A 26118-nucleotide genomic window follows, 5' to 3' on the forward strand; every position below is an offset into this window, starting at 1 on the left:
CTTTCTCTCTCTCTCAAAAATAAATAAAAACATTAAAAAATACATTTTGAATGTATTAAACAGCTTTAAACTTCAAAAGGGATTATATTTTAATCAACACCAGAGATATTCAAATGCTCTTAATGCTTGTTTCTGCATGGCTAAAGCTAAGTTGAAGGGTCACTGTGTCTAATGAATAAATCCATTAAGAACTTGTCAATAACATAGAGAAATGTTTTATTTGCTTTACTAACAGCCTGAAGAAGAAAAAGCTTTCGATATCTTTGACTAAGTTAATGGGCTAGCATCTGATATATAGAAAGCAAATGGTTTAATCATTACAACAGATGATTCTGAGTTTAGAGTCATAGATTTAAACCCTTATGGGACTTTACTTTTAGCCTTATCATTAGTACATTGATTACTCTGATTGGGTAGTCATTTAATTATGAAAAAGATAACATTTGTTAATAAACTTATTTAAGACTGTTCTCAAACTTTGAGAATTAGTCAACCTGTTTTGTGTAAAGTTGTCCTTAAAATCTGAAAATGAGATTTAATGTTACTTTCACATATAAGTTATTAAATATTAAATCACAATAGAAACATATGAAGGAGATATATGAATACACCATTGTGTTATTAGTGAAAATAAAATTAGAAATTTTATTAGGATTTAGAAAACTTTGAAAAGGAAGAAATACTTTGGTTTATTGTGTTTGTGTTTGAGTACTTCATCAAATCCATCAATATAATGAAAGTCTGTTTTCTAGAAGTATTTAACATGACAATCCTATCGCTCAAATACACAAAAATATCTTTCTGAGGTACACCGAAAAAGGCCTTCAGTTACACTGGTTCCCAGAACAAATTAACTATCAGATGTATTCCAGAAAGAGCTTCTTCTGTTACAAAAAGCAGTGACGGGAGAGGAGAGGTTGACCATTCCGGTGTATGATAATGGTTGGCACAACATGTAACACTATGAAGGTATGAATAAGACATAAGGAAATTGTTTCAAAGGCCAATCCAATTCCTCTTTGATACAAACCCAGGGGCCCTTCCCCTTCCAATGAGCTCAATTAGCCGCCTTGCTTTATGACATCACAAAGTAGCTGGTTTAAACTGTGCTTCAAGAGCCTTTTACACACAAGAGTTAAATGAGCCTGTCTCATTTAATTTCCGCTAATGTAAGTGAGCTTCTGAAACAGAATTGCTCCGTTATAACACTGAGCTTGAAGCCAGACTAGCTGATTAATTCCTAGCTGTTTGAAGTGCTTTCTTCTCTTATCTTGAACTGTGCAGGCCTCTCTATAGCCTGAGGAGACCTGAGCCTAAATCCTGGGGAGATTTTGTCTCCTCACTACAAACACCATGGCCCAAGAACAAACCAGAAACTTGTTGCCAATTTTGAGAAAAGCATGGGCTGTGGGGTTGATTAGAAAAACCAAAAACTCCGTAATACAGCATCCTCGTATATGACTTTCAATTCACTGGTACACTGTGCAATTTTAATTGAAAATTACTATTGCCTAGAAACCAACATTACCCTAAAGATGTCCTAGTTAGTTCCAGTTGAGATTTTTACATGAAATGAGCATTAGCAGCAATGAGAAAGGAAGGAAGAGGCTGAATATGGTGAGTCATTAGGACAGCGATTAGGACACTTGCCCAGATTTTATTGTATAACCTGAAATCCTCATATAATCTGCTCCACGATTCTCAGGAGAGTTCTTTGATCATCTTTGGAGCAGAAATACACCTCAGCATGAACTTCCTAATAAACATATCATGGCATATCTTCTGGTTTAAGATGAAAAGAGTGATCAGTTTTGGGAGGTAATTTAGTGACTACACACACCTTATGTTTCCCATATACCCATGCACACACCCTCTCCCCTCCCATCCACATGCACTTGAATATCCTGGTGCATTTTTGTTTTAAATAGATGTTGAGAGAAATGCACACTAAGTGGGCCATCTTAGGCCATGTAAACGTCTTTTCTTCCCTTCACATGGCAATACTGCCAGGCCAGAGTAACCCAAATCAGCCATGCAGCCCATGTTCGCAGCCAGCCTTGGTGCTGAAGAGTCAAAGAGCAAACTATGTTACTGCCAAGAACTCACAAGAGGCGATCAGACTAGCTTACGCACTTGAAAGAGCAAAACTATTAAAACTAAGCTAGCTCAAAGATGATTCCTCTCCAGGTACTGTGGTGTTTGCTCAAATAAATGTCCAAAGCACAGCAAGAAAATAAGAAAACAAAACACTCACAACTATAAAATAAAGAGGAGAATCATTGTTTAAGTGACTCGTCCTTCTTGGAGAGCTTGAAATTGCTTTGAATCCAGAGATTCAAGAGCAAAACCCTAAGCATATAAGATTACTATAGGCTTTTTTCTCATTGCCTACTCGGTAATGTACTTGTAGGTTCTGAGAAATTTTTGTAATTCTGAGGAGAGGCTGGGTGGTCCTATATTGTACTTCCTGTAAGGGTACTTTTAGAGTGGTACTCACCATAGCAACTGAGCGCTCTGGTGTTATCTGAATGCAAGCTCTAAGGAGAAGAGAACATCTCCTTCATCTATATTTCAGGAGTACCTAAGGTTGAAATAGTAATTGTTAAGAGACTATATGGATTATGAGATTCAGCATCAATTTATGAAAAAAGGATATATTTTCATGTAATTTCCTAGTACACATTAAAGGCTTAGAAACTTATGTTCTTGGCAATTCCTTACTTAAGGAATTTTGTCCAAGGAGCATTTATAAATTCTCAAGTTAAAATGGAGGGTAATTATCTAAATAATCAGATGCTAAATACTTTTGGAGTGCTACTAATATAATCATGCCATGAATTTGTATCTATAATTAAAAGTTCAAAGTCATGAAGTTTCTTTACTCTGTGCTGTGTCATAAACACACAGTTTACAGTCATGAATTGTTATTATAAATCAACAAGACTTATTTCTCTTATTTTTCATTCGTTAACTCCAAAGATACTGTCTAAAAATGCAAAAGTGTTTTTGAACATTGGAAGATGCATATAGTAGTCAGTTACTATTTGCTGGGCCCCTACTGTTTCCAGGTACTTTACACAAATGGTCTAATTTAAGGATAAAACTCTCAGGAAGTGGACACCTGGGTGGCAGTTCAGGAGTTTGAGCCCTGCTGCGGTCTCTATGCTGACGGCTTAGAGCCCGGAGCCTGCTTCGGAATCTGTGTCTACTTCTCTTTCTCTGCCCCTCCTCTGCTCCTGCTATCTCTCTCTGTCAAAATAAATAAACATTGAAAAAAAAAACGATTTAAAAAAATCTCTCAGGAGATAGCTGTTTGACACTTGGGGGAGCAGAATAAAGATACCTTTATGTGGATAAAGTAAATAATGCATTCAAAGTCACGTGGCTTTTTATATGCCAAAGCCAGAAGTTTCTTCTTCCAGTTCCTTTCCCTGTATCCTGCTTTATACTCATCCATTTCTTCCTCTTCCTGTTTTTGTAGCCTCTTCTCCTTCTAATTTTTTTTTTTTGCTCTATTAGTTTCTCCTTAGCACACTGTTGACACAAAACCAAGAATTTTTGTTTTCTCCAAAATCCCAAGACTACCCAGATGATGCAATCTGCAGTAAAGGGAAACCCATACTTCTTTCCCTGGGGGCTTCAGAAATGTTACACATCTAATATCTTCAAGATAAATCCCATTGGCAATCTCTCCCTAAAGTCTAATTCAAATGTAGTTTCTCTTTGGTTGACCTTCATCTGAGGTACATCTCCCTTCCCAGCCCTCTTCCATTCTTAAATAAATAATGCCTTGATTTCAAAATCACCATAAACAATAAGCAACATATTATCTTTAAGGCATTAAAGGAAATACCCCTGTAATTTTTAGTATTAATTTCAAAATAAGGGATTGCTCTATATTTACAATGTTCCTTGTAAAAGAGCGAGGTGGTTATAATGCTCTATGTGGCAAGTTATTTACATTCTGAAGACTTTCACTTGCCTTTGAATAAGATTGCACTAATGGGCCTTTCATTTACTTTACTGAAAACTGTGTCACACTCATTTGTGTTTTGGCCAGTAAATTTTTATCTATTTAACTTCATAAGTAGAACATGTCTAACATTCACTATAGAGTCAAGCTAAAATATTTTTCTTCTCTGACCTTCCTGGTATAAAATTACATCAAGACAAACAGAAACAAGAATAATTTTGATAGATACCTCTAGAACTTCTCACAGAGAAGCAAGTATTATCTTGAATAAAACATGGGCTTCATTTTTTTTCTTGATCAGAAATTATTCTCATGTTAATAAACTAAGCCAAATGATCGGGTGACTGGCTAATAGTTTCAAATGTTTTGTTGTTGTTGTTGTTTTATCTTTTACTGACCCATCAATAGTATTTAGCAATATATATTCCATTAATGTGTGGATCACAAGGAATAATGGGGTTGGAATAGCATAATGGTTTTATTAACTTATTTAAACCAATCCGTTAACAGATGTTTTTGCAGTTAGCCTTCTTCCTGACATTCAGAATCCTCCTTATCTTTTGTCTGCCTTATGAAATCCTAGAAATATCAGAAATCTTTGATGCAACCTGAGTTAGGATTTAAAACTCGAGTTCTTTCATGCCCTTGGACTTAAAATATACCTAATAATCCTAAGGATTCCTCAGAAAGCTTGTAAGAGTAGAGACTAACATTTAACCTCAAATTAGAATAGAAATGTTCACAAATTTCATAAAGAAGCTCTATTATGCTACATTAAGAACATAATTATATTGTTACGATTTATTTAAATTAATTTAAAAACTATTTTATAAAATACTGAAGTTTTTCCAATGTCAGATCTTCTTCTGATAGTATTGAGTACAAAATAATGTGTGTATACACTGTCATAGACACTACTATAGACACTATACACTATACACTGTTATAGACACTATATATATATATATATTACTATGTATACAGTGTTATAGACACTACTATATATATATTACCATATATACACTGTTATAGACACTATATACTATATATATATATATATACTGACTTGTCCTATGTACCAGAAATAAAGCACCAAATGTAGTCATTGGAGTCATAGTATCCTGATAAAAATGTCACAAAGTGTATGAGGACAGGTGGGCCTATGTGGGAAGTGGTGTAGATGAAAAGGTATTGGTCAAGTGTTAATAATTTTTTAACTTAGATGCTGGATATGAAATAGTTTATTAAATTAGTTCATCTACTTTTATACACACACTAATATTTTTATTACAAAATTTTTAAAGCTATGATGCCAAAATGATCCTATAACCCTTCTCCTCTATATATTGAATTATTTGAGCCTTCTAGATGATGTTATGTTAATTCTTATAGTCTTTTATTTTAGTTAAGCTTTACACATACATACACACATACATGGAAAAACTTTCTTATTCATTTTCCCTGTCATCTTTGAAGCTCTTTCTAATATTTAATTGACCATTCCATTCCTATATCTATACTAAATTATTTTTATTTGTGTAACAATAGTGTGTTTTCTTTTCCTGATTATTTTCAAGACTTTAGACTCAGAATTCAGATTATTTTCTTCTCTGTCCTGCAGTAGTTCTCCAGAAAATTCTGTTGGTTCTTATCTGTGCTTTTCAAGTCATAAATTCTACTGGACAAATTTACAATAGGGAAGACAATGTCACTGAAATCTTTTCCCCTTGATATATCATCTTGTTCTAATTGCAGGGCAATGGCATGTTTAAGAAAAAGGAATTCCCTTTTAAAACCAGTTGTTCATTATGGGTCATTATATAAGACTAAACTTTGTCACCTCAATCAAAACACTCAACTATAATTTTCCTCATGGAACATTATTGGCCTTCTCAAAATTTAAAAAAATGTGATATCTCCTGCTATTCATTTCATGTGGTGTTTTATGCCATTACCAATGCTAGTTATTAGTTCTGTTTTGCTTCTGCTCAGGTCCGGGACAAGGCACGTTAATACAGGTCACCTTGCTCAGAATTTCAAAGACAATCTTAGTTAGAAAAGCTCATCAAAACTAAAAACTACCCCCAATGGAGAGCACCTAAGGTGGGTGGATTTCTCACAATGTTGAGTATGTTCCCACCAGGGCCATACAGGCCCCAACAAGCATGAGGAACAGCTAATGCTACAGCAAAACCACACGTGGGCTCTGTAGGAATCAAGCCCTGGGAACCACCGTGGCTGAAAAGAGCTTCTGGTGGGAATTTTTAGACAAAAGACCCAACAGCTTGTAATGTGCTCATTATCTTCAAAACAAAGCATGATGGTAAGTACGGCAAAAGACTCACTGTTTTTCCAAAGACTTTGTGGTACAAAATTTCCTTCTTTCAACCATGCAGTTAGCATGAATCACCATCTTTAAAAAGAAAGAAACATGAAAGGGCATCACTCAAACATTTCTGGTAATGTTGTTATTTCATGAAATATATAATTTTCTAGATGATTCCATAATTCTGATTTAAAGAATTTTTAGGATTTCCAGATGGTATAATTATCAGAGGACTTCCCTAAGAAATAAGTCTTTTCTCTGTTATTTATTTATATTACACTTATCACAATATATTTAGTTTTTAAAGTAAATTTCCATCTATATCAATTTTGAACTTAGAATGACATTTCCCAATTTTAATGATGTAATTTGTATTTATAAATACTTTTCTGAATATGTAAATGTTACATGTTTCAACCTCTTCATTCTTCAAAAAGTAAGTACTATGGTTTCTAATGCTGTCAACTGAATAAAAAGCCAACCTCAAAAATAGGTTAGTAGATGCTTTATTCAGTGTCTCAAAATGAGAACAACAGTAAGAAGACAGTATAGCAGATTGCTCTGAAAAAATTGCTCCAACTTGCTGGTTCACTGGAGATTATATGCAAAAAGGGGACAGAGGTATTGTCTTTGCAAGCAGTTCTCCAAATACATGCATGTCGCAAGGTATAATTCATTTATAAAAATTAAGGTTTACTGATTTTCACTTAGATACATGAAAGACTTGCATTTTCTCAATAGATTATGCTTCTCTCATATCTGATTGTTCAAAAATACTGCTTTCCATTTAACTGGTTTTCTGGTTCTTCCTTATCTCCTTGAAGTCAGGTGGGAAGGGCACAGAAGGCTGATAGCAGTAACCCACTGCAATTTGAGTTCATAATACTAAGGCTTTCTGGGGTATGCATTTTAAGCAGATAGTTTGAGAAAAACAATATATAATTTTTCTGATTATTTTTTGAGGTATTTTCTGTTTGCCAAACACATAGACCACTAATTCTACAGTGCAGTGATTTATCATCTTTATTTATAGTATACTTACTCAGTACAGGCTATAGCCTAGTTAAAGAATGTATTTGCCAATATGGCTTTCTATTTAAGGTTTATGAAAAATTTTACTGTGAATTAAACATTGACTGTGTATTTCAGTGCTTCCTGACTCATAAAATCTGTCTTATTTTTAATGACTTTAAAAGCCATATTGTAGAATGACTAGAAGTTAATATGACACTGTCAGGGAATAAGAACTTCCTTTGCCCCTCAAGGTCCTTCTAACTGGACTAAGAATCAAGTTGACATGAGACAGATTAGCAGGAGAAAATCTAATTTAATTTCATACATATGGGAAATCCACACAGACATGGAAATTCCAAAGACAGTCAGGCAAAATGAGGTATACATGTCATTCTGAACTAAGGAGAAAGAGGGAAGGGTCTGGGATTTCAAAGAGAAGGAATGAATTCACAAGAAGATGAAAAAGAGTAAATGGTACACAAATGTTTGCTGAGCCACTCAGGAGCAATAGGAGAGAGGACATTGGTAGGTTTCTCCCTGTCTATAGCACATAATGTGCAGTATAACGTAGTTATCTACGATGACGGCACTCTTCTTGGATCAGACCCTCTCCCCAGATCCTTTTAGGCAGTTTAGGGGTAGGTGAAGAGATAGGTTTTGATTCCTTTAACACAAAAATAATCTTATGCCAAAGTGGCCCACCTTGGGCTGGTCTGCCCGTGGCCCCTATGCTAAACCATTGTCTAAAGAATATCCCTTATATGCAATTTGCTTTATTAAACATCAGTCCTTAATAGCTTTTTTAAGTTCTTGATATAATTATCTGTTCATTTCTAGGCATGAACATCAAAGAAAAATTGTAAATGTCATATTCTTATTTTTAATGTCTCAAATAACACTTATGCACTGAATTTTACATTTACATTTTTCTTGAATCTGATTTTATTTGCTCAATTGTTAGAAATATTTATTTAACGTGCATGACAACCACTTAATGTATAGAGAATGAACACACCAAATTCATTTTAATAAAAATTTATTTTCAGAACATTATTTCAGTCATTTGCTAACAGGTTTGTTCGAAGCCGAACAAGGGAAGAAATTATTTACTTCAATAACTTAGAAGTAAACCATGCTAAGCTCCAACTGTAAACAGACTGCTTTGTAAGAGTTCATTAAAGAGAGTACAAAGTTTCTTTCCAGAAACAAATCTTACATTGGTTTAATGGAAAAATAAAAACACCTTTTCTTTTTATCAGTTTCCTCAAAAAGTTATCTCAGTTTATCTCAAAAAGATACTGACTCGTGCATATACAGTTAGGATCATCCAAATGACAATACAATTAATTTGTGGATCTATAAGAAGTGCTGTTTAATCACTATATCTTAAATAGCTTTATAGTTTTGTAGTTTGTACTTTTCAGGAAAGCTAAGGAAGAGGGAAATGCAATATAATTTTACTCATTTATTTTTCAACCAATAACACTAGGAGACTACTATCTACTGACACTGTAGAGTACGGAATGCCAAAAAAAAATAAAAAATAGAAAATCAAATGGAGGGAAGAATATTGTGTTCTATGAGGAGAGAAAAAAACAAACAGGTGCAGTAAAGGAAAATAAGAGAGAGATAGGAAACTAGAGGAAGGAGTTAAGCTAATGCTAAGGAGGGAAATTAAAGCTTCAGTGAGTAGACTGGGCACCTAATGAAAGAATCAGAGAAAGAACCATTCTGGGCAAAGTCAGCAGCCCGTGCAAAGTTCTACACTGAAGAAGAGTTTTGAATATTTGAAAAACCGAAAGGCCAGGATAAAAAAGAATAAGTGAGGGGGAACAGAGCACAGAATCAGGTTAGAGAAGGAAATGTATGAGAAACCTAAAATTCAATAGTTTGTGCCATTGTTTTATTTTTAATATCTGTCCTCAATTTATAAATTTAAGAAAAAAGAAAAATAGAGTTAGTGATAATATACTTTCACCTTCTAGGCCTTTATAGTAAAAAATCAACTTTCAGGAAGACTTTGGAAAAAATTTGTTCCTTTTCTTTTGTTTATTTTTGTTTTAGTTTTGTTTTGTTTTGTTTTGGAGAGAGAGAAAGAGAGAGAGAGAGAGAGAGAGAGAGAGAGACAGAGAGAGACAGAGAGAGACAGAGAGAGAGAGAGAATAAGCAAGGGAGGGGTAGAAAGAGAGAGAATCTTAATCAGGCTTAGCACAGAGCTGGTCACGACCATGGGATCATGACCTGAGCCGAAATCAAGAGTCAGACCCTTAACCCACCGAGCGACTCAGATGCCCAAATTTGTTTAGTTTCTGAATGAAACCAAGTGTTCCTTTGTTGGCTAGTCTCAGGAATCTATCGTCTGTACCACCAAACTGATTGTCTAAATCAGAGCATACCAGTACCTAGCCTATCTCCTATGACACTAGTGTCTCTTTTAAGATTTTCCATATAAGCTCTGGAACAGACGTTTATTTGGTGATTGCTTTCTCCACTCCAATTTCTACTATTTGGACTGCTTCTATCATTAGTCTATCCATATTGAAAGATCACTAGTTTGGTTTGCTTGATTGTTATGTTTTTATGTTTTGCTGGAAGAACCTGTCTAGGATTTATTAGATACTGTTTTCTTTCTGAGAACTAATTTTAATTACTAATGACAAAGTCCATTATTACTTTTCAAACAGTTGTTTTCTTCTAGAAGTCATTTTAGGGGTTGACCCTTACAATATCAAGAGAAAGAGATCCATCAAAAGTGGCACTCGGGAAGCACTGTAACTACCCCTTTATTAGCTTCCTATAAATAACTACACTCCCTTCCCCTTTCATAATATCTGTGCTCAGTTAATAGAACGTTCTGACTGTTATCACTTACCAACATACTAGTATTGGCGCACCCTCTATGTTTCTTAAAAGAATACACAACACTTTTCATTTTGATCCAAAACTACTTCTCACAGCCCAAATTCTGCTGGTTCTCACATACTTACAACCCATATCACCTTGAAATGTCTGAGGCTCCGATGTCTTTTGTGGGATGAACTGCAAAAGTCCATTCACTCAGATTCCCAAGGTTAAGCAGCAGAGAGTCATGTTGTGTGGTGCCTAAGACTGGCCTCTGATGAAATTTTTCAGTTCTCAGATGTCCTACTCTGAAGTGTTTAGATTCAAAGGGTCATATATCCAGTCCCGAAAAACGCTTTTTTAACCATTGGCACAGTATCTAATGCAAATGTCCAGACCACACAGGACTGTGGGCTTTAGCAATAGGTAAGATAAATTATTTCATTTCTTTTTTTCTTCATCAAAAGTGCTCCCTGAAGACAGCATCCAGTTCACAACATCAGGTAAGATGGGCTTTACCGAGTGAGAGACAACCCAGAATACTTTGAAATGATAGTATACTTTTCTTCCACGCTATAGAATATTTTCATGTTATTAGTCTGTTACTGGCACAGCGGCTTCACAATGGCTGTAGGAGCCAAGGCTCTTTTGATCTTGCTACTTTGCCATTCTTAGTGCAGGTAATACACTTAATGATCCAAATGGCTACTTGAGCTCCAGTTATTGACAACATTAGCAGAAGTAGCAAAAGACAAAAACAAACAAACAAACAAACAAACAGGGCTATCTTTCTTCCTGGAGCCTATAAGCCCAGCTGAAACCCAGAATTATTTTACTAAAAAGTAAGGGGAGACAGATACTCAACACTGTGCCCCATCATCTAGCGCAGTATCTCGCTCATAAACATACATACTGAGTTAATATTCTGTGAATTTATGTCCCAGCTGCATCAAGCGTGTTATCTCATTAAAACCTCACAGCAATTTTCTGAATCATGCATTCTTTTAACTGTTTTAGAGAAAAGGAAACAGGAGCCCAAAAAATGTAAGAGACTTGCCTATAATCATGCATTGAAGTAGGATTACAGCCCTAGTCTTGAACTTTAAAGACATTCCATGTGTCTCAAGAGTAATGACAGTTTTTAATAGCCTTTATATGGAATCTGCTATGGAAACTGCCTGCATCTGTGTCTGTTCTCATTGTTGCTGGATGGAAACTGCTTATAAGAAGTCATGTATTATACTTTCTTGTTCCTGCCCTTTTTGGCCTACTAATTTGCCAACTTGATGCTACCAACTGCTTCTGCACCTGTGCAGGTTTACATTTTTTTTTTCCCTAAAAACAGAGTGGAGAAGTTAAAATCACATAGAGATATTTAAATGATGTTGTTGATGGTGCTGGGCCATCTACATATAGATTTATGATTCATGCTTATAGATTTATGATTCATGCTTACTGTCATCATCAAAACATAGAAGGGACATAGTTTTTACGTGTGATATTTACTAAGTAACTCCAGTGATGTCACAGAGAAATCCTGATCTTAGAACAGTTACCTAACAGGGACCTATAACACTAAGATCACCTTCACATATCTGCGGTTATGTGTCAGAGAAGCAAAGCAGGGAAATTGTATCTCTGAGTCTCCATTCTTTCATAGTTCATTGAGCCATCTGGCTGCCTTAATTTCCACCCACAACTTGAAATATGTGTTTATAGAAATAAATGTGAAACTGAAACTAAAGTAATATGAAAACTGCAAATACAAAAAACATGATACTGACAAATACAAAAGTCTGTGTTCTAAGAGCAATTAATTACTCTCTTAACACCAGCTTTGGATGTTATGGTTTATAACCTCACTGAAAACATACAGATGTTCATCGATATATCATTATTGTAATAAGTTCATTAATTTTTAAATCCCTTACCAGTGAATATGATACTTGTCCTTCTTAGATGAACATTTGATATTGTTCGTCGAGTGAAAATTTTATTAAATGAAAAAACTGGAAGTCAATAATATGACATCCTGTCCATACATCTAAGTATTTTAAAGAAGACTTTCTCTTTTGGATTAAAGAATATAGGAGTGGTCATATTCTTTTTTTTTTAAGTTTAAATTCCCAATGACTTTGGTAAACTTTAAACCTTTTTATCTTCTTGAGTTGTGAGAATTAGACCTACAAATCTAACATATTAGAGAGTTTCAATTTCTAATAAGATGTTTTAGTAGTAAAGAGAGTTTTATGTGTCTATACAAGATCACTGTTAAACATTGTAAGAATATTTATAAATAGAATAATGGTAATAATGTCACCTAAGATTAAGTAATATGTTATATAATAGCACCAAGAAATCACACACACACTTGTACACACACATGCAGGCATACACACACATGCACATGCATACACACACATAATTCTGTGCAATCTTCACAACCATTTGGTAATGTAGTACTTTTTTGAGTGTTTTCAGTCTTCTATATAGCTTGCATATATAAATTCTATATAACTAGTGTGCTTCAATCTAACAATCTTCCTTGCAGATTAGTCCAAATTATTAAGTATATAAATAGTGCATTCCTTTTTATTGCTAGTTGGTATTTCATGGTATGGATGTACCACCGTTTACTATTCACCCATTAAAGGACATCTGGGTTGTTCAGGTTTTGGAAATCATGAATAAATTTGCTATGAACATTTATGTACAGATATTTGTGTGATTACAAGTATCCATTTTTCAGGAATAATTGCCGAAGAGAACTGTTGTTGGATCATATGGAAGTTGTATGTGTATTTATTTAAGAAGCTGCAAAACTGTTTTCGAGAGTGGCTGTACTATTTTATATTCCCATCATGAATATATGACTCAGCTCATTCAGCTTTTCTCCATTCTTAGGAGCATTTGGGGTCACTATTTTTTTTTTAAGTTTTAACCATTCTGTGAAGTGTGTAGTGATTATGGCTTTATGTTTTCCTAGTGGTTAATGATATCAGATACATTTTCACATATATGCTTGCCATTTGTATATCTTCTTGAATAAACTATCTATTCATATTTTTTGACCATTTTCTAACTGGGTTTTTTTTACTGTAAAGTTTTGAGAGTTTTTTATATATTCTAGATACCAGTCCTTAGTTGGTTATGTGGTATACAAATAGTTTCTCCCAGCCATAGTTTGTCTTTAGATCCTATAAACAGAATCCTGACAAAGCAGAAAAATGTTTTTTTTATTTTGATAAGGTTCAATTTATTGATTTTCTTTTTATTAGTCATATCTTTGGTGTCAAGTCTAAGAACCCTTGGCCTATCCTACATTCTGAAGATATGCTTGTGAATTTTAAAATATTTTACATTTTTATATTTTACATTTAAGTTTATGATCTATTTTGACTTAATTTTTGGCACAATATGTGAAGTTTAGGTTCCGGTTTAGCTTTTGATCTATGGATGTCTCGTTGCCCAATTGCTACATCACCATCTATTTAAAAGTCCATCCTTCTCCCAACTAATTGCTTTTGTAACTTTGCCAATTTGAGCTGGGCGTGTTGCTGTGGGTTTGTTTCTGGGTTCTCTGTTATGTTTTATTCATGGATGTGTCTACCACTCCAACAATACTATATACAGTTTTGATGGCTATACTTACACATTAAGCCTTGATTTTGAGTAGAGTGATTCTTTCTTTTTTCACTATTGATTGAGCGACTCCAGAGCCTATGCTTTTTCCATATGAACTTTGGAATAAGCTTGCCTACATTTACAGAAAACTTTGTTGGCATTTTGACAGCAATTACATTAAATTTGTGGATTAATTTGGGAGAATTGACATTTTTGTTGTGCTTTTTGAACCATGGACATAGTATATATCTCCATTTATTTAGGTTTTCTTTGATTAATTTCATCATTTTTATGATTTGTATTTTAAAATATAGATTTACATTTTTATGCTGAACTTGCAGTCCCTAGATATGCTTTATTAAGTTTACACATAAGCATTTCATTTGGGGGAACAATTATAAATGGTGTTGTGTTTTCAGTTTGGGTTTTCATAGTGGTACTGTTATTATATAGAAGTGAACTTGATAATTATATATTGATTTATATCCTGCAATCTGTTTAACTCATGTATTAATTCTAGAAATTTCTTCAGGTTTATTGGGTTTTCAATGTAAACAATCATGTCATCTTCAGATAGACATGTTTTCCAAACTATTTGCCTTTTTTTCCTTTGACTTGTTGCAGTGGGTAGTATTTTTAGGACTGTGTCAAATAAGAATAAGAACAGAGGCGTATTTGCCTTGTTCTTGATCTTGGGGAGAAAATTCAGTCTTTTATCATTAAATATGAGATTTTTTGATAAATATTCTTTATCAAGTGAAGATAGTTTCTTCTATCTTCTTCTATTCATAATTTGCATGGTTTTTTTTTTAATCATGAATGGTTTTTGGATGAGCTAAATGTCTTTTCTTTGTCAATTTAGCCTGTTACATGGTGAATTACATTGTTTGACTTTTAGGATTTTTTTTCAAATTCTTATTTAAATTCTAGTTAGTTAATGTACAAGATAATATTGGTTTCAGCAGTAGAATTTAGTGATTCATCATTTACATATAACACCCAGTGCTCAACACAGGTGCCCTTTTTAATTCCAATCACCCATTTAGCTCATCACCCACCCACCTCCCCTCCATCAAACTCTGTTTGTTCTCTACCATTCAGAGTCTCTTATGGTTTGCTTCCCTCTCTATTTTCCCTCTTCCCCTATGTTCATCTACTTTGTTTCTTAAATTCCACATATGAGTGAAATTATATGGGATTTGTCTTTCTCTGACTGATGTATTTCACTTAGCATTGCTTGACTTCTAAATGTTGCACCATTCTTGCATACCTGCAATAGAGTCCATTTAATCAAGGTGGATATGTCTTTTTATACATTGTTAGATTTGCTTTTATTTTGCTGAAGATTGTTGTGGCTAGGTCTACGGGTGATTTTAGATTGCAGTTTCCTCTCTCTTTCACTCCCTCTCTCTCTCTGCCTCCCAACACCTTCTTCCCCCTTCCTTTCTTCCTTTCTTTCCTTCTTTCCTTTTTCTCTCAATCTTTCTTTCCTTTTCTTTATTTTGCATTGCTTCTGTCTGTCTTTTCTGTCAGGATAATGCTGACCTCATGAAATGAATTCAGATATATTCTCCTCTTCTATTTTATGGAAAGAATTGTAGAGAATCAGTGTTAATTCTGTTATAAGTTTGGTAGATTTATCCAAGAAAGTAATCTGGGCTAGGAGGTTTTTTATTTTATTCTAGTATTTTCATTACAAATTCAATTTCTATAGTGATTATAAAAAAAACTGTTTATATTATCATGTTGCTTGAGTATGAGTAGTTTATGAGTATTGGTAGTTTATAAATTTTGAAATATTGGTCTTTTTTTAATAAGTTATTGAATCTATTAGCATAAAGTTATCCCTACTATTGATTTATTATTCTTTCATAGTCTTCAGTATCTCTAGTGAGCTTTTCAGTTTTATTCCTGATATTGGTGATTTGTGTCTTCTCTCTTTTTATTTTTGTCATCTTACTGTTAATGATTCTTACTGATTTTTTCCAAACAATCAGATTCTGTTTATTATATTTTATCTCTTGATTTCTAGTTTTCATTTTCATCAGTTTCTGCTGTTATATTTTTCTTCCTTTTTTGTGCCTGCTGTTGGTTGACTTTGCTTTTTCTTTTCCTCTTCCTTAAAGGGGGAACTTACTATAATTGATTTAAGACCCATTCCTCTTTTTAATGTAAGGATTTTGTGCCATAAATTTTCTCTTTAGCTCTGCTTTGGCTATATCCCACATAACTTAATATTTTTATTTTCATTTAGTTCTGTATGTTTTCATTTCCTTTGTGACTTCCTCTGAGGTTAGAAGTTTATGGTTCAATTTCCACATGATTAGGCATGCACCTGTTGCTTTCTGTCACTGATTTCTAAACTGATGTACTTTACATAGTTTGTATGGAATAAATTCTTTCACATTTTTTAGGTTTTTTAGTGCTCGGTTCATGGGACCTTCTTGATGAAAGTTCCATGTACACTTAAGAAAAAAATTCTTTCTGATGAAGTTTCTACATACATGATTAGATCTTTTTGGAGGATTGTCTTGTTCAGATATTCTATATCCTTGCTGGTTTCTGTTTTATAGTTCTATAGTTTGTTAAGAGTGATGGTGTTGAAATACTTACATATAATTATGGATTTATTTCTTATTTTAGCTCTATCAGCTTTAAGTTTACATCAGGCATTTTATTTTATTTTTTAAGTTTATTTATTTATTTTGAGAGAGAAAGGGAGAAAGAGAGAAGGAAAAGAGGAGGGGCAGAGAGAGAGAATCCCAAGCAGAGTCTGCTCTGGCAAGACAGAGCCCCATGAACCATGAGATCATGACCTGAGTCAAAACCAAGAGTCTGGCCAAGCAACCTTACTGAGCCACCCAGGAGTCCTTATTTTATTTTCTTTTAATTTTAAATGCTTATTTATTTTTGAGAAATAAAGAGAGCACACAAGCTGATGAGGGACACAGAGAGAGAGAGAGAAAGGGAGGGGGGGGGTCTGAAGTGTGCTCTGTGCTGACAGCAAAGAGTCTGATGCAGGGCTTCAACTCATGAACCCTGAGACCATGACCTGAGCTAAAGTCAGATGCTTAACTGAGCCACCCAGGCTCTCCCAGGTTGGTTTTTCCATTTTAAAGTTTTGTTGTTTGAGGTATATAAATTTGAGATCATTCTGTATTCCTACTGGATCAACTTTTTTATTTTTTATAATGCACCCTTCTGTCCATACTGACCGGTTTTCTTTTGAATTCTACATTTTGTCATAAATAACACAGCCACCCTCCTTCCTATTTTATTAATATTTACTTGGCATTATTTTTATCATTTAATTTTCAATCTACATATACTGTTGAATTTGAAGTAATTTTCTTGTGAAAAAACATATAGCTGGATCTTGATTTTTTTGCTTTTGTTTTTCCTTTTTAATTCATTCTCCTAGTGTCTTCTTTTCAACTGGTATATTTAGACCATTTATACTAAAAGTAATTCTTGATATGTCAGCACTTAAGATTGCCTTTTTAAAGTTTGTTTTTTTGTGTGTTTTCTGTTTTTGGCTCTTCCATTTCTTTTTTTTTTTTTGGAATTCCATCTTGATTTATTTATAGTGTGTTTAATTTTTTAATTTTAATTTGTTTAAAGTTTATTTTATTTATTTTGAGAGAGAGAGAGAGAGAGAGAGAGAGAGAATACATGTAGAGGAGGGGCAGAGAGAGGGAGAGAGAATTCCAAGCAGTGTCTGTACTGTCAACACAGAGCTTGATGGGGTGCTCAGTCCCAGACCATGAGATCTTGACTTGGCCTAAATCACGAGTCATATGCTCAACCAACTGAGTCATAGCTTTTTGCTTTTAATAGAAGAGATGACAGCACCTAGTGTGAAGGAGCTTCTGTTACACACAAGGAGATATGCATCTTTTTTCAAACATAAATATAGACTCTAGCCATCTTTATCTCCCACTCCAGTCACCACCATGCCACATTAAGCTAACACTTCATTAAAGTCATTCTCAAGTAACAGAATCAATAAAAGAAAATGTTATTTAAAGTGCAGATATAGGGAAGTTAATTCCCTTAGGTTTTGTCATTGTACTGATTGTACTACTGCAAAGCATTATATGCTTATAACTACCATGCTAATGGCTCAGCTGACTGCACCCTCAGGTGCCCTATTTATAGTGTTTATGTTTGCACCTCTTTGTATATATTTCGTAATGGTTTCTGTGCATATGACAATATACATATGTGGTTTGCCACAGTATAATGGTTACTATTTTACTACTTCAAATGAATTGTAGGGATTTGCTTGCAATTTAATCCCACCTTTCCCAATTTTAAATATCAATGTCTTAAGCATCAGAAATCAATTTACTTTTGTTGTGATTCTCAAATACAATGTATAACACTCATGAGACAATGGAGAGTATATTGCATACATTCATATGTCTGCTGTGTTACCAACAGCACCCCCAGGCGATGCCTCTTGGTGGGATTGCCATCTTCCTGGTGTTGTTGACAGTGCTCCCAAGAATTTTAGGGCAGAAATGAGGCATCTGTGGGAAGTCAAGAAAGTCAGGCCTACATTATTTTATTCTGTTTGTTTGAAAGACACTCTGTTGCCCTGTTCAGTCTGCGGTGTCTAACCATTCCTCCTTCCTCTTTATGCAATTCAAAATCTCACTTGGTTGCTTCTTACATTATTCCAGGGTTTATTGGACTTTATGGGGAAGAGAGGGGGAAGTCATAACTAGGCCATATAGTCTAGATCAGAAGTCTGACATACTATGTGGAAACACCACAGCACCTTCTTCATAATACATACCCAGAATGTATTTATGAAGGAAACATATGAAGAAAGCCAAACTACAATCTGTTGATGTCAAACCACAAATATTTTTTGAAAATTGCTGAAAACTACGAGTTTTTATTTTGTTAAAATTGGTATTGGGCCCAAAAAAAATAGATCTCTAGCCTACGGGTTTGCTTTTACATCTCTTAATGGATTCTCATTATGGCCATTCATCATGGATGTGCCTTGGTTAATTTATGGAACTGATTATTGCCCAGGTATCAATCGTAAGTGGCTCGATTCATTTCAAAGGGCTTGATCAAGACAAAACATCCTGGCAACAACTAAGTTGAATCTGATATTTGCTCATGGGATTATAAAATCATAAATATGGTCATGGTAGGATCCAAAGTCCATAACATAAGAGTGATGATAATCAACAGGATCCTGAGCAGATTAAGATCCCAGGACAACATTTCTCAGAAGGTGAGAGGCTGAAAAGGTCAGGGACATGTTGGAAAATTGAATGAGATGGTCCATGAGAAGTGTTTCATACAGAGACAATATGTCCATTTCAATTTCATTTCAACTGAGCACCTGGGACAGAACAATTTCCACACAGTTCTCCTTATACCTGGAATAAGTATCAAATTTATGGTTCAGGTTCTGATAGCAAAAATATCAGTAAAATAATAGTAAATGAAATTAAATTGAAGGGACATGTTTCCAAATACTTTGCTCCTTTTGACTCTATTGTTCCATGTTCATTAGCATAAAACATCAACTCTTTCAGTTTATTACTAAGTAAGACATATTGTTAAGTAGTGTTGCACATTTACAGTCTCACACTGCAAAATTGCAAATCTGCAGTGTCTAGTTTGTGTGTATTTTGTATATACTTTCATTTTCTCCTAGTGATTAAATGATTTTCACAATTTATAACATAAAATATAATCAAACAAAAATTACAAATAACTTCAGGCTCCCTATGAAGAAGATGCTAAATGATTTTAATAAACATTTTATCCCAACATTTAAAAGGCTTTTGCTATAAAGTCAGAGATATCCTACGGTAGATAATATTACTTTCTTCACTAGGAATCAGTTTCCATCCTAAATTATACAAGTATAAGTAAAAAGATTATGTAGGCATATGCAATATGATATGCAATCATTCTTGAACCTATCATATTATTCAGTGGTCTGCATGGCAATCCCCAAATGTTACCTCATATTAGTGTATTCATTTGACTACTAAAATTGAGTATATCAATTAGATACCTTTTACAATATGCAGAATTAAATGTTATTCATCATTAAATGCTTTAGCAAATCCATTAGATTCTAATTATACTTTAATTGTACTCAGTAGCAGGTAAAGTGCGTGGTTTTCATTCTTCCATGGCAAGAACAACATTAAAATCTTGCTGAAAAGGCATTCTCTTTGCATTTAACTCATGTTTCAATAAAAATGTTGACTAGATATAACAAATAAATTGTCTAATGGGAGGGATATTTTCAACTAATAGGATTAAAAAAGGCTGAATTTAGCAAGCAGTACATATGTAATATAATGAGGCATTATACATGGTCTTTTCTATCTGGCTTAATTGGTTCAAGCACTCGCTACAGACTGATTTCTCAATTTGGGAAAAGTAATTCTGTTCTCATTACTAGCATAATACCCACCCAATAAAAATTGTCCCAAGTCTCTTTTATTGCTTCACTAATTTGGGGGGGAAAAGGAAAGTATCTTTGTAGAGTTCCAGTTCTTCAAAAATTAATAACTCCTCTGAAAATTTTCCGCACGATAGAAAAAGCATCACAATCTCCAGATTGTCTTTTTCTACAAGAGTTTTTAAGATATAATTCTGACAAATAATATTTTGTTTTTAAATTATAAAGTTGATTTGTAACCACTAGCAGGCCCACCCATACTGAAGAATTCTTAACTGTAAACCATCCCACAGAAGTTATTCCAGAAACCACTCTGAATACAGTTGTCAGGTAATTAAAACTGTGTGGGTTCTTTTTAATAATATACAAATAAACGAAAGGTCTCTCTTCTTTCTGGGATTCTAAATTAGACACAAAAATACATTTAAAAATAAAAACTGAAAAAAATCAATCAAATAAACTCTATGAAGGATACTAGTTTACTTCACCATATCTATATCAAATGATACGTAGTATCAATATAGAGCTACAATGTTGTCTTGTATTCACAGCCAAATACAACTCGCTAAGAATAAAAGGGAAGTCTTATCTGGATATGACAGTTCTTAATAAAACTTCTCATTTTGTGAGGGTGGACGCACTGCCTTATGATAACTGTTTTAAATGTCTTCTGGTCACTTAATTGTTCAGAGCTGATCTGAAAACTGCAAAACTTCACGTTTGTTTTTTCTTCAATAGATCAAACTTCTGAATTCAGCCATGCAGTCCTCTTTCTTTGCTTCCAATTGCATGGTGGTGATAGCATATAATGCTTTGTAGTCGTGTAATCAGTACAATGACAAAACCTAAGGAAATGTTAACTTCCCTGTCTCTGCACCATATGTAATGTTCTCTGTGATTCTGTTACCTAGGAATGGCTTTTCTGAAGTGTTAGCTTCATATGACATGGTGGTGACGGAGTAGGAGATAAAGATGGTTAAAGTCTATCTTTATATTTGGAGAAAGATGCATATCTCCTCATAGTATAACATAGAAACTCCTTCACACCATGTAGAAATATAAAATTATCTCTACCGCTCCCCATTTTCTCCATGAACTCTTCAATCTCTTCACTTATCATTTATTTCCCTTCTTTTGTTTACTCCGCTCTAACCATAGCGCCTCCATGCTCCTCTCCTGCCTTCGCACCAGCTGGACCCTCTGACCTCTACTGACTGTTTTCTCTTTCACTCCTCTAGATCTTCACATGACTCACTCCATCAGCTCTTCTAAGTTTTTGTTCAAAACCTCCATGAGGACTTCCCTGAGAATCCATTTTATTATTGCTTTTTAAATTTTACTTATTTATTTTGAGAGAGAGAGAGAGAGAGAGAGAGAGAGAGAGAGAAGTGAAAATCTCACCGATGGTGTGGAGATTGACACCGGGTTGGAACACACAGAGCTGTGAGATCATGACCTAGGTCAAACCAAGAGTTGGATGCTAAACCAACTGAACCATGCAGGCACCCCAGAATCCATTTTAAATGATAAACTCCTCCTCCACAAACCAGCACTGCTTATCCGCTTTCCTGGTTTTATTTTTATCCATAGTACATAAAAGCTTTCAATATGCTATATAATTCATTAGCTGTTTGTGTATGGTCTGTCTACCCCCATGGAAACTTGAGCTCCACCCATGCAAGCGTTTTTTCTCTATTCTGTTTAAGATATATACCCAGTGTTGGAAAAGTATCTAGTACATGGTAGGTACTCAATAAACATTATTGGAATAAATAAATGAAATGCCAGACAAAATTGGACATCGACTATAAGCTGTAGTGAAAGATAATAAAAAAATTACTATTTTAATACAAAGTGTTATATATAAACATCCAAGGAAAGTTATTCAAACTTCCAAAGCTGGAGCGCCTGGGTGGCTCAGTCGGTTAAGCAGCCAATTGATTTCAGCTCAGGTCATATCTCGAGGTTGGTGAGTTTGAGACCCACGTGCCTGGAGCCTGCTTCAGTTTCTAGGTCTCCTCTCTCTACCCTTCCCCTGCTCATGCTCTGTCTCTCTTTCAAAAATAAAATAAAACATTAAAAAAAACTTCCAAACTATCAGAATATCATTAAAAACAGAATTTTCAACAAAGTTAAAAAGACTCTGGAACATGTAGGTTTAAATATATTTTTATAGTAAAGTATAAACATAGAAACAGAAACATGTTAAAAATCCAATCATCCAAGAAAAAAGGCCATTAAAACAAACACTGTAAATATTTTATTGCAAACTGGTAATTGTAAGAATCATATTTCTAGCTGAGAGTTGAATAATCAGAAGAATATTCAGCCTTACTGGTATTTTTTCTTAAGTTAGAAGAAGTTTGCTTATTTGATGTTTAGTGAAGTAGCTTTCTTTATATTTATTTATATTTTAATATTTATATTAGGTCCTGTAGTTATAAATGATATGTTGATTTCCTATGGGTTTTGATTTTGCTACATTATAGACATTTATTCACAAATATGTGTTATGTGTTTTTAATAGAGTCTGACTCTTCAATGCATTGCATTAAAAAGATTTTTTCTTATACATATATGTTAGACAGTATTCTATTTTTCTAACCATGAAACAAAAAGCTTATCAACAAATAAACAATCACAAAATGTGAAAAGAAAGCCAATATAGAAAAATACTGTACAAGTGATCAGTAGTATGGATTGAATTGTGTCCCTTCAAAATTAATATGTTATAGCCCTAACCCTTGGTACTCATAATGTTAACTGTTTCGAAGATTTGGTCTTTGCAGAAGGAATCAAGTTAAAATTCAGTCATTATAAATGGGGACGTTTGGAGAAAGAGTTGCATGCACGTAGAATGCATGTGAGCCTGAAGAGGACCATCTACAGCCTAGAACAGAGGCCTGGAACAGATTCCAACCTCACAGCTCTCAGAAGAAACACCCCCTCCCCCCCAGCAACACATTGGTTTCGAACTTCCAGATTCCAGAACTCAGAAACAAGACATCTCTGTTGTCTCAGCCACCCGCTTTGTGGCACTTTGTTGCAGAAGCCTATAAAATATTTTTTACATTTACATGTAAAAATAAATGTCACGTAAGTATATTCAGCCAAAGCTGAATCTGAACAGAAGCATAAAAAATAAGTTGAAGTATAATAAAAAAAAAAGTTGTGATTTTTTTCTTCACTTTTTTTTCCCTGAAATTGTTGGATTTCTAAATAGCTGTATTTATAGCTCCTAAAGCTATCAAACAGGAAACCGCAATAGAAGGATTCTGGTGTCCAAACACTGTGGATCAGCTTCTTCAACTCTTTGAATGAGACTAACGCATTTACTTATAAATCCATAAGCAAAAATATTTATTTATTTTACCCATTTCTGGTGACAATAATATGAAATCCTATGAAAGTAATTTATAAGCTATGAGGAACTATATAATTATTAGTTAATATATAGGTTTAAATAAAATTCTATTTATTAATCCTAATTTTAAAGTGATATCATATTAACTATACTTGAATTAATTTTCTTAGGGTTCTTTATTGAATTTGATTCAGTTACAATATTGAGAATACTCAGCACTGCCCTAATGGTCCAAAATATAAGCCTGTATGAAAACAATGGTTCTTACATTAAAGCGAAGTCATTGAGAGAAAGCTCTACAGTCAGATCATCTGGGTTCAAATAGCACCTCTTCTAATTACCTGGGGGAGTTTTTAAGTTTGTTCAACAATGGAATGGATATGTCATTGTAGGAAAGAAAATTAAACGAGGTAAGGAACATAATATTTTGTAGATAACTTCACAAATAATAAAAACGAACAAACCAAAAGCCTAAACATCAGTTGTTGGTTTATCATGGTGTTATCATTATTCATGTTTTATACTGAATTTTATTCTAAAATAAAATATTCCTGGCTAATGTTAGAGTCACCTTACAACCAAACCCTTAAAATAATACGTCACTATTTTTTTAAGGAACAGATGCAGCTAGGCTTTTACAAATTTTTGGAAGATGGACTTTTATGACGCATTCAGGTAAGTATATAATTTGAAAGGAAATTGATAAGGCATCAGAGAGAGCAAGAGAGGTGCCCCCAACGACCACCTGTGGAAAAGCATTCTGAATAGAAGGAAGAGTTTCTGGAAGGAATAAAGAACCACAGAGATTTTGTTTTCCCCATAGTAGTAACCAAGAAAAACACAGTGAAAGAGGATGGTACATCTAAATCACAAAACCATACCACAAATTCCTTTAGATGCAATAGGAATAAACTGAAACTTTATTCTGAAGCTAAAGAAATAATTTCTAACAGAAGAGTGTGATGATTATACTTTAATTAAAAACCAAAACCCTCTAGAGCAATGAAGGTGTTACATTTGAATACAATTTGGAGGGCACCCGGGTGTGTTGACAGCCTGAAGTCTGCTTCAGATTCTGTGCCTCCCTCTCTCTCTGCCTCCAAACTGTTTACACTCCCTTTCTCTCTCTCTCTCAAAAATAAACATGACAAAAAAGATTAAAATTTGGAAGCAGGTTGGTAAGGTGGGAAAGACAGAAATGGGAGAGGTTAAAAACATAAAGAGCAGTTAAGATATTGAATTAAAAGTGTAGATCAGAGACGGTGTAGTGAAATGAATGGTGTACCCAAAGATATCAGGTCCTAATATCTGGGACCTGTAACAGGTACCTTTTATGGTAGAGTTACAGAAGATTCTTCTAAATTATCTGTGGATCACAAATGCTATCAAGAGTGTTGTTATGTGAGAGAGGCAGAGGAATTTGGTGTATACAGAATAGGAGGATTCAGTAGTATTACGCAGACAGTGACTGGAGTGACATGGTCCCCAAGACAAGGAATTCAGGTAGAAATGAGAAGCTGCAAGAGGCAAGGAACAGATTCTCTCCTAGAGCTTCTGGAAGAAGCACAGCCCTTCTAACATTATAATTTCACCTCAGTGAAATTGATGTTAGATTTCTGGACTCTAGAGCTGTGAGAAAATGAATTCCTGTTGTTTTAGGCTGCCAGGTTTATCAAAGTTTGTTGCAGTGGCCATTGACCATAGGAAACTAATACAAATGTGCAATAAGTTTTATCATAGATGACAACTCTGATATCTGGTTTTGGCTTTTTTATTTACTGGGTTGAGAAGGCTTTTGAGCTTCTAATACAAAAACAAATAAGCTATGAATCTTTTCATTGTTCATTTAAAGGTTTTGACAATCAAATAAAGCTTGAGATTTGAATAGGGAAGTTGAGCCTGGAGGCTGTGAGTCAATTTCATTTACCATGATGTAAATTACAGTGATATTGGCAAAGACTAGCATTAAACACTTTTCTTCATTATTAAAGACTTCTGCTGACTAGTTTCTTGAGAAAGTAGAAAACGCTTTCTACTAAAGGACTCATTCCATCCATGTATGTGATGAATAGTTAATGTCATAGTGAGAAGGTACTTATATAGTACATATAAGTACTGTACTATATATATTTTTTAGAGTAATTTTATTTTTTTATTTTTTTTAAGTTTTCTTTTTTAATACAATTTATTTTTTTAACATATGCAATTATTTTCCATCATTTACAATACAGTAGTTACAATGATACTCCAAACAGAAAAGCAAAGTAAAAAATCAAAACCCCCACTTCTATTTCATGTAATTAGACTTACACAGAAATTAGAAGGTTAGGTACCAACTAGTTAATCACCTAATTTCACAGCTATCTGAAGTGGCAATTGTAATATAGCAGCTTATCTATGATACATTCAAGATACATGATATAATTTATTACTTGTCCATAAGCTAAAACACAGCCTGCTTAATACCTTTCCTTAAATTCCACCTCTATACTACAGTATACTTGAGGTCCATGCAAAAAAGTAGCTACTTT

The 26118-nt window shown here is 34.0% G+C and overlaps 1 long non-coding RNA gene across 4 annotated transcripts in view; it reads right to left on the bottom strand.

The window, feature by feature from the left end:
- LOC115278510 overlaps positions 1-26118 on the bottom strand; it is a 112868-nt gene that overhangs the window by 15353 nt on the left and 71397 nt on the right. For 3 of the 4 annotated variants that reach the window (XR_003902983.1, XR_003903006.1, XR_003902944.1), the window contains 2 exons: positions 6319-6386; positions 2498-2581 (listed from right to left, as the gene is read on the bottom strand). This is a non-coding gene — a long non-coding RNA (uncharacterized LOC115278510). The remainder of the gene's footprint in view (positions 1-2497; positions 2582-6318; positions 6387-26118) is intronic. The other variant, XR_003903008.1, reaches the window with a different exon arrangement.

This window comes from Suricata suricatta, chromosome 1, assembly GCF_006229205.1.
Source record: "Suricata suricatta isolate VVHF042 chromosome 1, meerkat_22Aug2017_6uvM2_HiC, whole genome shotgun sequence".
NCBI classification, from domain to species: domain Eukaryota; kingdom Metazoa; phylum Chordata; class Mammalia; order Carnivora; family Herpestidae; genus Suricata; species Suricata suricatta.